Source organism: Choloepus didactylus, chromosome X, assembly GCF_015220235.1.
Source record: "Choloepus didactylus isolate mChoDid1 chromosome X, mChoDid1.pri, whole genome shotgun sequence".
NCBI classification, from domain to species: Eukaryota; Metazoa; Chordata; class Mammalia; order Pilosa; family Megalonychidae; genus Choloepus; species Choloepus didactylus.
The window spans coordinates 150,371,556-150,385,522 of record NC_051334.1 but is presented as its reverse complement, the minus strand read 5'-3'; positions in this window follow the sequence as shown (position 1 = coordinate 150,385,522).

Here is a 13,967-nt window from a genome sequence, read left to right as displayed (position 1 = left end):
GATACTTTCGTTGGGCAAAGCTGCGTGAGGGGTACATGGGAATGCTACTATTTTTGAAACTTCTTGTGAGTCCTAAGCTATTTCAAAATAAAAGTTATAATAAAAAATCTAATCCTGGTAATAAAAGAGAAAAATCTCTAGTTAGTGGAAAGGTAAATTCTCCATTGTAATTTAATAAATTGAATTTCTAGTTTATAAATCAGATTTTTTTATGAATTTGGATATAATGACAATTTCAGAGATCTTTATCATCGCCCTTGTATGAATTTATATGCTTAAGGACCTGATACTGCAATATTCAGGAAGAGACCATGGACCTGTGGTATCAATAAGAATTAGATATACCAAAAAGCCTTGTCTAGAACATATAGCTACCACCTTCTGTGACATCTTAAACACCATATTACTGAATTTGCTGATTTTTTTCCCTTTGAATAACATGCACTATTTCTAGTATGAGTTAATGGGACTGAAGCTATAGCTATACACAAAAGGTACTATCTCTCATATCCAAGTCCTCCCACTTCTCATCTGAGCTACGGTTAATAGTCCTGTCTCCAGTTTCTTTTGCATCTAACCCAATGCAAATTAGATTCTCCCTTATACTTATACTTTTATGCTTACTGGCTCCCGTACTGTTTTTGGCTTAGCATAGTCTACAACAATGCTTCTCAAACTTTAATGTGCATAAGAATCACCTGGAGATCTTGCTAAAATGCTAATTCTGATTTAGCAAAGTTGGAGCTGGACCTGAGATTCTGCATTTCTGATGCACTCCCAAGTTATGCCCATGCTGCTGCTCTAAAGTCCACTCTTTGGGTAGTCAGAGCCTGAAGAACAAAGTACAAACTCTTTAGGGTGGTTTTCAGTGCCTTCCACAGTCTTATCTAAATCTCATCACTCATAATTGTGAACTCTACTGAGGTAATGCCTGTACAGTTAACTATTTTACCCCCAGTGCCTGGAGCCTGAAACAGGAAAAGTGTTCAAAAGCTATTTGTTGAATGACCGAAGGAGTTAATGAATAAACTAATCAACTATGCCCTGCTCATATATCATGCTTTTTTTTACATTTTTATTTTGAAATATAACATATATACAGAACAGTGATAACTTTCAAAGTATGCTTGAACACATAGTTAGGGAGAAAATTTCTGAGAATATTATGGGTTACAGTTCCACAATTTCAGTTATTTCCTTATTGTGAAATATAACATATATACAGAAAGTGATAATTTTCAAAGTACAATTTAATGAGTGGCTATAGAGCAAATTTCAAAGAATGTTATCATATGCCATACATTTTAAGCTAACTAAATTCCTTACTATTTTCCAAGTACTTTACTGCCTCTGTACGTTTGCTCACATTATTTTCTCTCCTTTCTCAAGATCCCCCCATTCAGATTGTCTCCATCCTTAAACACCTAGTTTAGATGAAAATCTTTCCATAAAGCCTTCCCCTACTCTCAAGTCTTTTCCCCATCAGATTTTGACTGCCTTGTAAATAATCATGAGTTATCATGTTTTGTTCACATTTACTATAACCACAGTCCTAGCACAAATGTAGTATATAGTAGCCAATCAATAAATATTTGTTAAATTGAAAATGGGGGAAGAATTACTTATTTGGTTCAGCACTGTCAATCAGAACTTTCTATGATGATGGCAATTTCTATTATCTGTGCATCTGGCATGGTAGCTCCTAGCCACGTGTGGCTATTGAACACTTGAAATGTGGCTGAGGAACCGAATTTTTCATTTTATTTAGTTTTAATTAATTAAAATGCAAATGTAAATAGCCATATATGGCTAGTGGTTGCGTACTGGACAGTGGCAATCTAGATCATTCTGGTTGCAATTGTTCTTCATTCAACAGTATTTATTGAGTGTTTCTTATGTGCCAGACACACAATATTATAGGGACTGGTAATATAAAGATGAATAATTCATGGTCCCTGACCTCAAAGTGCTTGCAACCTATTAAGATAGTCAGGATCAAATAAATACAATCAAGTATTATAGGTGCTATTATAGAAGACTGACAGAGTAAAATGTGTGTGCAAAGAAGAGTATGGACAAGAGTCAGAAAAGGATTTATAGGGAAGATAAGAGTTTAAATGACATAGTATTCATTAAGCAAACAAAAGATAAAGAGCTTTGCTAAGGGAGGAGTATGAGCAAGAGATGAAAAGTTAAAACAGAGAGCCCCTCTCTTCCTGGGACTACAAGTAGCCCATTTGGCTAATGCCTAGGAAGTGGAGGACAGACAGTGCTAATAAAAGGAGAGCTGGAAAAGCTTATGCTTCATAGGCAGGAGCCCAATCACCGAGGGCCCTTGTATGCCATAGCAAGGAAGAAGCTTGTTATCCTGTATACAATGGAGAGCCATAGAAGCGACATGCTCAGATTGACATTTTAGAAATGGAAAGAGAAATTGGAAAGGGATAGACAGACAGAGAGATTATGGGGCTTGAACTAAATAGTGGCAGTGAAAATGTAGTCAGTGTTCAGATAGGATATATGCTCTTTTTAGCCTGAAATAGCTAGATAATTAGAGTGGACACCTTTGTTTTGTCTTTATCTGATTATCCGTTCAGTTTTCCTTTTCTTTTTGCTTATAGAGGCACAGATGTCACTGAATGACTAGGTCTTCACAAAAGCAAAGTCAAAACTTGGTACAAATATCTAGAGATTTCAAGGAAAGAACTGCTTTCTGTCTAAATCATTTGAAAAATACTAGCCAAAATCATTCATTTCTATCAGCAGCTAATTCTTTCAACACTTAATGATGGCACTGGTCCTAGCTTTTTGTATTAAGTAGTTAAACATGTCATAGGGTTTGTTTGTGTAAACACATGACTTTTGCATTTTCTTCAGTCAACCTTTAATAAACAACAACAAAATAGACTTATCAAGGCATAAGCAGACCTATCAATTCAGACTTATGGATTACTTTAAAGGTTCTATTGTGATGCAGGATTTTTCAATATATTCAGGAGACATTTATCATTTTAAACCCCCACACACTTAATGATTACAATAATGTTTATTTTGTTTGCTTCTTTTATGGAACTGTTGCTGGGTGTTAAGTTTTTTACAAATAGCAGTAGTCTTTGGTAGCAGAAGCATTGTTCCTCAGCAGAAATAATAGACCCCTTCCTCCCCTTCAAAAACACCCACTCTTTGGTGATTTCCCTATATTGCTGCAAATGCTTTGGTTAAAATTAACACTGAGCAGAATCTCCAAATAAGACTCTTTTTTTATTGGTGCGTGTGCCAGTTTGTATATATTATGTCCCCCAGAAAAAGCCATATTCTTTGATGCAATCTTGTGGGGGCAGATTTATTAGTGTTGATTAGGTTGGAACGTATTAGTTCAGTGTTTCCATAGAGATGTGACTCAATCAACTGTGGGTGAGACCTTTCATTGGATTAGTTCCATGGTGTTGCCCCACCCATTCAGGGTGTGTCTTTATTGGATCACTGGAGTACTTTAAAAAGAGCCACACAAGTCCAGGCACAGAGCAGCTTCAGCTAAGAGAGGACAAAACACCCCAAGAGCAACACTTTGGAGAACGCCATTTTGAAACGCAATCTGGGAGCAAGCAGATGCCAGCTACATGCCTTGCCAGCTAACAGAGGTTTTCAGGATGCCAATGGCCTTTCTCCAGTGAAGGTACCCTTTGTTGATGCCTTACCTTGGACACTTTATGGCCTTAAGACTGTAACTTTGTAACCAAATAAACCCCCTTTATAAAAGCCAATCAATTTCTGTTGTTTTGCAAAAGGGCAGCATTAACAAACAGGAACAGTGCGCATGCAAGCTTATAAAGCCAAGGTCATATTAATAGCTAATAAAAACACTAATGTGATTAATAACAATTGCAATAAGTATTTGTTACTTGTAACTGCCAGCATTAAGTAAAATGCAAACACTGAAACCACTGTCAGCATTTGATTATCATTGGTAGCAAGTTTACTGTTATATGCTGATAGCACTTATAATGTTAGGCACTAGAAATTAATGCTAGCAGTGCTTGTGGAAAGATTATGAGGTGTGAAGGCAGGATATGTGGAGATTTGCAAATGGAAGAGGGCTAGAGATAGAAACTTCTGAGAAAGTACTTTTTATCTTAAATAATATAGACACTATTGTATTAGATTCTGGACCAAATCTTTTTTTAAAAAAGATATAAAAGACGTTATTGGGACAACTGGCAACATTTGAATAAAGTCTAGTAGATTATATAATAATATTGAATCAGTGTTAATTTCCTGATTTTGATAATTGTATTGCAATTATGTAGAAGGATGTCTTTTTTCTTAAAGAATACACAATGAAGTATTTAGAGATAAAATGGGCATTCTGACTGCAACTTATGCTGTAATGGTTCAGAAAGAAAGGTGATGTAAATATATTTCTTACATATACCTTATATATAGTGGTGGTTTGCTGGAGCCTGCTAGCAATGGCTCATGAGAGCTGATTGTCACATCTCTTCCCAACTTCAGTTCAGTGACTTCCAGTTAGTAGCTGGAAATAAGCCATGGTATCAGCATTTACTCTAGAAATCAGCAAACACTACATATCAGGGTTATTATTTTTCCCCATAGAGAGCCAGTTGTCATAAGTATTTGTCATGGGTCAAAATCAAAGATAATGTCCAGATTCATCAAATTATTTGTTGTTATAATTGATGGGTTATTCTATTTTGCTTTTAATTGAGGTTTATGCATTCAAAAGAATCTAGTACTGTTAAATACTCAGTAATAACATATTTTAATATGTAGTCTTCTAATCACCTGAAAGTATCTTTCAAACTTATCTTTTCAAGGAAGTAGATAGATGTATACATTATCCTAGTTTTATAGTTATTTATTGTACACTGTAAAATAAAAGCAATCACATATCTAGCAGTAGGAACCAATTTAGCCATGCCCAAACTCACTGCTTGCCTCCCAAGCATCCGAACCCTTCTTTCTTGAATACCCCATTACACATTGGTCCCTTCCTTTCAGTTCATAGAATTGTGTGGCAGATACAGAGGAAAGCATCCAGACCAACTCTCTCATTTTTTTCAGAGGAAAAACTGAAGAGACAAGAGATTAAGTAATTTCCCTAGTAAAACATGATGTCCAGTGAAAGAGTTAGGAGCAGCACCCATACCTCTCATCCCCTCCTCCTATTTCCTTGACCCCTCCAGAGGACACGCTTTTTAAACTGGATTTAGGTATAGGATCACATTCTTCTGCTTCCTGACATACTTAGTATGCTTATTCATTTAGAGAGTAGAAACATCCATCTAGCACAGTAGGTGCTCAATAAATAAAACAGTGCTCAATAAATACTTACTATAGCCACTAGTTTGGAATGACTTTCATGTAGTTTTTGTTTTTCAAAGATGCTTTTTGTTGCTGCCTAGACATCCCTGAAGTTCAGAAAAGTGATTAAACTAGGGAGGGATAGCAACAGACAGGATGGAATTTAACAAAGGATTATGAATATTGAATCTCTATATACTTTTCTTTTTCTTAGTTGCTAGGGTATTAAAATAGCTAGAAGGAAAGAATTGAAATGGTAGAACTGTAACCCATAGCATCCTTTGAAATTTGTTCTATAGCTACTTGTTAAATTGTAATTTAAAAGTTATCACCTTTTTGTATATATGTTATGTTTCACATAAAGGAAATAACTGAAACTATGGTGCTGTAATTTTTGGAAATTTCCTATATAACTAGTTGCTAAATCATACTTTGAAAGACATTATCTGTTTGTATGTATATTTCACAATAAGGAAGTAACTGAAACTGAAATTGTAACCCATAACATTCTTTGAAATTTGCCCTCTAACTACTTGTTTAATTGCACTTGAAAAGTTATCACCTCTATGTGTTTATGTTATATTCTACAATAAAAAATATAACTAAAATGATGCTTTTTTGTTTATTTACAAATCTGTAAAATCTGACATGTATTTTCTTAGAGATATAAATAAGAGCTGGCTACTGCTACTCTTGTTTCACAGAGGGTTGGGCATCCAAATGTCTAGGTGCCAAAGTTATAAAATGAGACCAGCTTTGGAGTCTTTACTGTGTTTTTATTCTTTTGCAATTTAAGTATGGCTTAGAGAACACTTTGAGATTCAATTTAAAGTCACTTTACAAGGCTAAACATTATAGACATTTAGATATTCTTAAAAAGGGTTTCACATTTGCACACCAATGTTCATCATGGCATTGTTCACAATTGCCAAGAGGTGGAAACAATCCAAGTGTCCTTCAAAAGACTAGTGGATAAACAAAATGTGGTATATACATATGATAGAATACTATGCAGCAGTAAGAAGGAATGAGGTCCTGAAACATATAACAACATGGATGAATCTTGAAGACAAAATGCTGAGTGAAATAAGCCAGACACAAAAGGAGAGATAATCTATGGTACCACTAATGAACTCCCTGAACAATGTAAAATCAGTGTCTTATAATGTAGAATATAGGGGACCTACTAGATTGTAAGCTCCTACAGCAGTCATAACTATTCCTGAGTTGTAATGGTTATCTCTAAATTCTGAGATGCTGAGCTCTTTGTGTATAACCTGGTTAGTCCCTGGAACTTTGAGTATCTGTGTGACACCTGAGACTTAAGAGTTAGAGTTTGGCAGCTATGAATGTCAGTATTACTTCATACAGCAACTGTTTAAAAAAAGTTGAAAAAGAGGTCAGACTTCAGTTAGAGATATGAATGAAATGGACTTGGTTAGGACTAAGGCAAATCAGACTAAACGGTAAAGGATGATATTGACTGCGTTTTAAAACTTCAACTTCTGTGTGAGGCCAGGGAAGAGATGTTTGATGCAAAATCTGTATTTTCTGTAGCAGACTAAATAATTTAACTTGTACAGTTAGTTTATTCAAACACCATAATTACATGGAACTTTGAATAGGGAGTGAAATCTGGTTGCTTTGTACAGGTTAGTGTGAAACCCCGATATATCCCAAAGTAATTTGGGCAGATAATAAAAATGTATTTGCAAAGCCCCACTGAGGGACTGGGGGAAAATGTGGAAATATTAAACTTCCCCACCTGGGGAATTACTGATTTCCTCACAAGCATTTGGAACTAACAATTTAGAAGGCCGAGCCCTCAGTCTTGGAGCTTGCCCTTATGAAGCTTGTTACTGCAAAGAAGAGACTAAGCCTACTTATAATTGTGCCTACGAGTCTCCTCCAGAGAACCTCTTTGTTGCTCAGATGTGCCCTCTCTCTCTAAGTCAACATGGCAGATAAACTCACTGCCCTCCCCCCTACATGGGACATGACTCCCAGGGGTGTAAATCACCCTGGCAATGTGTAACATGACTCGTGGGGATGAGCCTGAACCCAGCATCATGGGATTGAGAAAGTCTTTTTGACCAAAATGGGGAAGAGAAATGAAACAAAATAAAGTTTCAGTGGCTGAGAGATTTCAAATGGACTTGAGAGGTCATTCTGGAGGTTATTCTTATTTGTTATACAAATACCACTTTTTAGTGTATTGGAATAGCTAGAAGGAAATACCTGAAACTGTTGAACTGCAGACAAGTAGCCTTGATTTTTGAAGACGTTTGTATTACTGTGTACCTTTACATGGTGTGACTCTGTGATTGTGAAAACCTTGTGGCTCACACTCCCTTTATCCAGTGTTTGGACAGATGGGTAGAAAAGTGGGAACAAAAATTAAATGAATAATACAGAGGATGGGGGCATAGGATGTTTTGGGTGTTCTTCTTTACTTGTATTTTTATTCTTATTTTTATTTTTTGTTTTTTAGAGTAATGAAAATGTTCAAAAATTGATTTGAGTGATGAATGCACATCTATATGATGGTACTGTGAACAATTGATTGTACACTGTGGATTATTGTATGGTATGTGAATATATCTCAATAAAACTGAATTGAAGAAAAAAGCATATAGGGGACCTAGAGATAGAAGCTAGTGAAGGGGGGAATTAAAACATAATATGTACAGACAGGATTATGAGGGTGAACTTAAAGGTATGGGAATGGAAAGGGGTGGTGATAGTTCGTTAATGGGATTATAAGTATCAGTGTCACATTGAAGGTGAAAATGATCAAAAGTGGTTGTTAAAGGCATGTAACCAAACAATGAAAAAATATGCAGAGACCCCTTGAAGAGCTGGTGGAGAATGCAGGGGTGTTGGTCTCCCCCACCTCGATGGTTGCTGATGTGCTCACAGACATAGGGGACTGGTGGTTTGATGGGCTGAGCCCTCTACCACAGGACTTGTCCTTGGGAAGACTGTTGCTGCAAGGGAGACGCTAGGCCTCCCTATAATTGAGCCTAAGAACCTCCTCCTGAATGCCTCTTTGTTGCTCAGATGTGGCCTTCTCTCTCTAGCTAAGTCAACTTGGCAGGTGAAATCACTGCCCTCCCCCCTACATGGGATCTGACACCCAGGGGAGTGAATCTCCCTGGCAACATGGAATATGACTCCTGGGGAGGAATCTAGACCCAGCATCGTGGGATGGAGAACATCTTCTTGACCAAAAGGGGGATGTGAAAGGAAATGAAATAAGCTTCAGTGGCAGAGAGATTCCAAAAGGAGCCGAGAGGTCACTCTGGTGGGCACTCTTATGCACAATATAGACAACACATTATAGATTCTAATGAATTGGGGTAGCTGGTGATAGATACCTGAAACTATCAAACTACAACCCAGAACCCATGAATCTTTTATAAAAATGTAGCTTATGAGGGGTGACAATGTGATTGGGAAAGCCATAAGGACCACACTCCCCTTTGTCTAGTTTATGGATGGATGAGTAGAAAAATGGGGAGGGGGAAGGCACCCAGTGTTCTTTTTTAGTTTAATTGTTCTTTTCACTTTAATTTTTATTCTTATTATTTTTGTGTGTATGGTAATGAAAATGTCAAAAATTAATTTTGATGATGAATGTACAACTATATAATGGTACTGTCAACAATTGAATGTACACTTTGTTTTGTATGACTGCATGGTATATGAATATATCTCAATAAAAATGAATTTTTTTAAAAAATAAAGGCATGTAACCCACAGAGTAGCACTACAAATATAAATAAGTGTCTGCATGATAAACTTCTAAAGTATGACAGTGATACAAAAAGTTAGCAACAGAGTGTTATATGGAAAAACTACCTGTTCTAGTTTGCTAATGCTGCTGTTTTGCAAAACACCAGAAATGGATTGGCTTTTATAAAAGGGTGTTTATTTGGTTACACAGTTACAGTCTTAAGGCCATAAAGTGTCCAAGGTAACACATCAGTGATCAGGTACCTTCACTGGAGGATGGCCAATGGTGTCTGGAAAACCTCTGTTAGCTGGGAAGGCACGTGGCTGGTGTCTGCTCCAAGTTCTGGTTTCAAAATGGCTTCCTCCCAGGACGTTCCTCCCTAGGCTTCAGCTCCTCAAAAATGTCACTCTTAGTTGCTCTTGGGGCATTTGTCTTCTCTTAGCTTCTCCAGAGCAAAAGTTTGCTTTCAAAGACCATCTCCAAAATGTCTCTGTAAGCTGAAGCTCCTCTCTCAGTTCCAGTGTGTTCTTCAAAATGTCCCCCTTGGCTGTGGCTCCTCTTCAGAATGTCACTCACAGCTGCACTGAGTTCCCTCTGTTTGTCAGCCCGTTTATATGGCTCCACTGATCAAGGCCCACCCTGAATGGGTGGGGCCACACCTCCATGGAAATTATCTCATCAGAGTTATCACACACAGTTGGGTGGGGCACATTCCATGGAAACACTCAAAGAATTACAATCTAATCAACACTGATAGGTCTGCCCACACAAGATTACATTAAAGAATATGGCTTTTTCTGGGGGACATAATACATTCAAACCAGCACACTACCCATTACATATTATAGATTATATTTACTAGGAATACCTTACCAGAACTAAACTAATACTAGAGATGAATAATTAGTGGCCGATAAGAGCTCTGGGATGTTTTGTGTTATGATGATTGTTTAAAATTGAGAGTAATCACTAAGTTTATTAGTCAGAAACTTAAATCCTTCAGAGTGCTCCTATGCCAGCTAAGTCCTGAAACCCAGAGGCAATAGCCTCTTCAAGAACATCAACTAGATGTGTCCCCTTTTCCTCATAAAGTTGGCACCCCTTTTCAACATGAACAGGTTAGAGTGGTCACTGCCTAGACATCCCTGAAGATCAGGAAAGTGATTAAACTAGAGGAAGAGGTAGCAGACAAGATGGAATTTAACAAAGGTTTATGAATACTGAATCTCTATATAATTTTCTTTTTCTTAGTTGCTAGGGTATTAGAATAGTTAGAAAGAAAGAATTGAAATGGTGGAAATGTAACCCATAGCATCCTTTGAAATTTGTTCTATAGCTACTTGTTAAATCATAATCTGAAAGCTATACCTTTTTGTATATATGATAGAATTCACAATAAGGAAATAACTGAAACTATGGTTCTGTAACTCATAATAACTTTGGAAATTTCCTATATATCTGCTTGTTAAATTATACTTTGAAAGATATTACCTTTTTGTATATATGTTATATTTCATAATAAGGAAGTAACTGAGACTGTGGAATTGTAACCTATAATATTCTTCAAAATTTGCTCTCTAACTACTTGTTAAATTGCACTTGGAAAGTTCTTACTTTTATGTATATGTGTTATATTCTACAATAAAAATATAAAAAATTGAGAGTGATGATGATTGTACATCTAAGTGAAGATAATGTGAGACACTGATTATTTATCTTGGACAGAATATATGCAATGTGAAATTAGGAACCCCCTACTTAGTCAAGCCCTCAATCTTGAGGCTTGATCTTGTAAAACTTAGAGCTGTAATGGGAGGCTAAGGCTTCCTATAATTATGCCAAAGAGGCACCTCCAGGGAACTTCTTTTGTTGCTCAGATGTGGCTTTTCTCTCTCTAAGCCCAATTTGACAAATAAATTAATTAACTTCCCCTCTATGTGGGTCATTACTCCCAGGGGAATGAATCTCCCTGGCAATGTGGGACACAACTCCCAGAAGTGAGTCTGACCCTAGCATTGAGGGATTAAAATGCCTTCTTGACCAAACAGGTGGAAAGAAAGGTAACAAAATAAGGCTACAGTGGCTAAGAGATTTCAAATAGAGTCAAGAGGCTATCCTGGAAGTTACCCTTATGAAAGTTCCAGCTAGATATCCCAAATGGCCACAGTATGCTAAGGCCTAACCAACAGTAGTCTCGAAATACCTAGGTACCTATCTGAGATTGTATAAAATTTCAATCACTAAGTTTATCTCTCAGAAATTTAAATTCACTAGTGTGTTCTTATGCCAGACAAGGCCTGAAACCCAGAGGCAACAGCCTCTTTAAGAACATCAACCAGATGCAGCCCCCTTCCCCATAATGTTGACACCCCTTTTCAACATGAACAAGTTAGGGTGGTCACTGCTTAGACACCCCTGAAAATCAAGAAAGTGATTAAACAAGAGGAAGACGTAGCAACAGACAAGATAGGATTTAACAAGGGGTTACGAATACTGAATCTTTTTAAAATATTTTTTTAGATGCTAGGGTATTAGAATAGCTAGAAAGAAATAACTGAAATGGTGTATCTGTAACCCATAACATTCTTTGAAATTTGCTCTATAGCTACTCATTAAATTGTACTTTGAAAGTTAACACCTTTCTTTAAATATCATATTTAACAATAAGGAAATAACTGAAACTGTGGAACTGTAACCTAAAACATTCTTTGGAATTACATATATAAGTACTTGTTAAATTGTACTTTTAAAGTTATCAACTTTCTGTATGTATGTTTTATTTAACAATAAGGAAATAACTGAAATTGTGGAACTGTAACCTATAACACTCTTTGAAATTTACTCTCTAACTACTTGTTAAATCATAAATTGAAAGTTATCACTGTTTCATATATATATAATTTCTCAATAAATAATGTAATTTTTTTCATTTTCTGTTTGTTTTTTTTTAATCTTCATTTTATTGAGATATATTCATATACCACGCAGTCATACAAAACAAATTGTACTTTCGATTGTTCACAGTACCATTACATAGTTGTACATTCATCACCCAAATCAATCCCCGACACCTTCATTAGCACACGCACAAGAATAACAAGAATAATAATTAGAGTGAAAAAGAGCAATTGAAGTAAAAAAGAACACTGGGTACCTTTGTCTGTTTGTTTCCTTCCCCTATTTTTCTACTCATCCATCCATAAACTAGACAAAGTGGAGTGTGGTCCTTATGGCTTTCCCAATCCCCTTGTCACCCCTCATAAGCTACATTCTTATACAACTGTCTTCGAGATTCATGGGTTCTGGGCTGCAGTTTGACAGTTCCAGGCATCCACCACCAGCTACCCCAATTCTTTAGAACCCAAAAAGGGCCGTCTAAAGTGTGCGTAAGAGTGCCCACCAAAGTGACCTCTCGGCTCCTTTTGGATTCTCTCTGCCACTGAAGCTTATTTCATTTCCTTTCACATCCCCCTTTTGGTCAAGAAGATGTTCTCCGTCCCACGATGCCAGGTCCACATTCCTCCCCGGGAGTCATATTCCACGTTGCCAGGGAAATTCACTCCCCTGGGTGTCCGATCCCACGTAGGGGGGAGGGCAGTGATTCCACCTTTCAAGTTGGCCTAGCTAGAGAGACAGGGCCACATCTGAGCAACAAAGAGGCATTCGGGAGGAGGCTCTTAGGCACAACCATAGGGAGGCCCAGCCTCTCCTTTGCAGCAACCGTCTTCCCAAGGGTAAAACCTGTGGTAGAGGGCTCAACCCATCAAACCACCAGTCCCCTATGTCTGTGGTCATGTTAGCAACCATGGAGGTGGGGTAGGCGAATACCCCTGCATTCTCCACAGGCTCCTCAAGGGAGCACTACATCTTTTTTTTTCCTTGTTTTTCTTTTTTTTTTTTTTTTTAACTTTCCCTTCTTTTTTAAATCAACTGTATGAAAAAAAAAGTTAAAAAGAAAACAAACATACAATAAAAGAACATTTCAAAGAGACCATAACAAGGGAGTAAGAAAAAGACAACTAACCTAAGATAACTACTTTACTTCCAACATGTTCCTACTTTACCCCAAGAAAGTTACCTAATATAGCAACATTTCTGTGAACTTGCTCCTACTATATCCATCAGAAATTAACAGACCATAGTCATTCCTGGGCATCCCCAGAACGTTAAATAGCTTATCTGTTCTTCTTGGATTATTGTTCCCCCTTCCTTAATTGCTCTCTATTGCTAGTTCCCCTACATTCTACATTATAAGCCATTTGTTTTACATTTTTCAAAGTTCACATTAGTAGTAGCATATAATATTTCTCTTTTTGTGCCTGGCTTATTTCGCTCAGCATTATGTCTTCAAGGTTCATCCATGTTGTCATACGTTTCACGAGATCGTTCCTTCTTACTGCCGTGTAGTATTCCATCGTGTGTATATACCACATTTTATTTATCCACTCATCTGTTGAAGGACATTTGGGTTGTTTCCATCTTTTGGCAATTGTGAATAATGCTGCTATGAACATTGGCGTGCAGATATCTGTTCGTGTCACTGCTTTCCGATCTTCCGGGTATATACCGAGAAGTGCAATCGCTGGATCGAATGGTAACTCTATATCTAGTTTTCTAAGGAACTGCCAGACTGACTTCCAGAGTGGCTGAACCATTATACAGTCCCACCAACAGTGAATAAGAGTTCCAATTTCTCCACATCCCCTCCAGCATTTGTAGTTTCCTGTTTGTTTAATGGCAGCCATTCTGATTGGTGTTAGATGGTATCTCATTGTGGTCTTGATTTGCATCTCTCTAATAGCTAGTGAAGCTGAACATATTTCATGTGTTTCTTGGCCATTTGTATTTCCTCTTCAGAGAACTGTCTTTTCATATCTTTTGCCCATTTTATAATTGGGCCGACTGTACT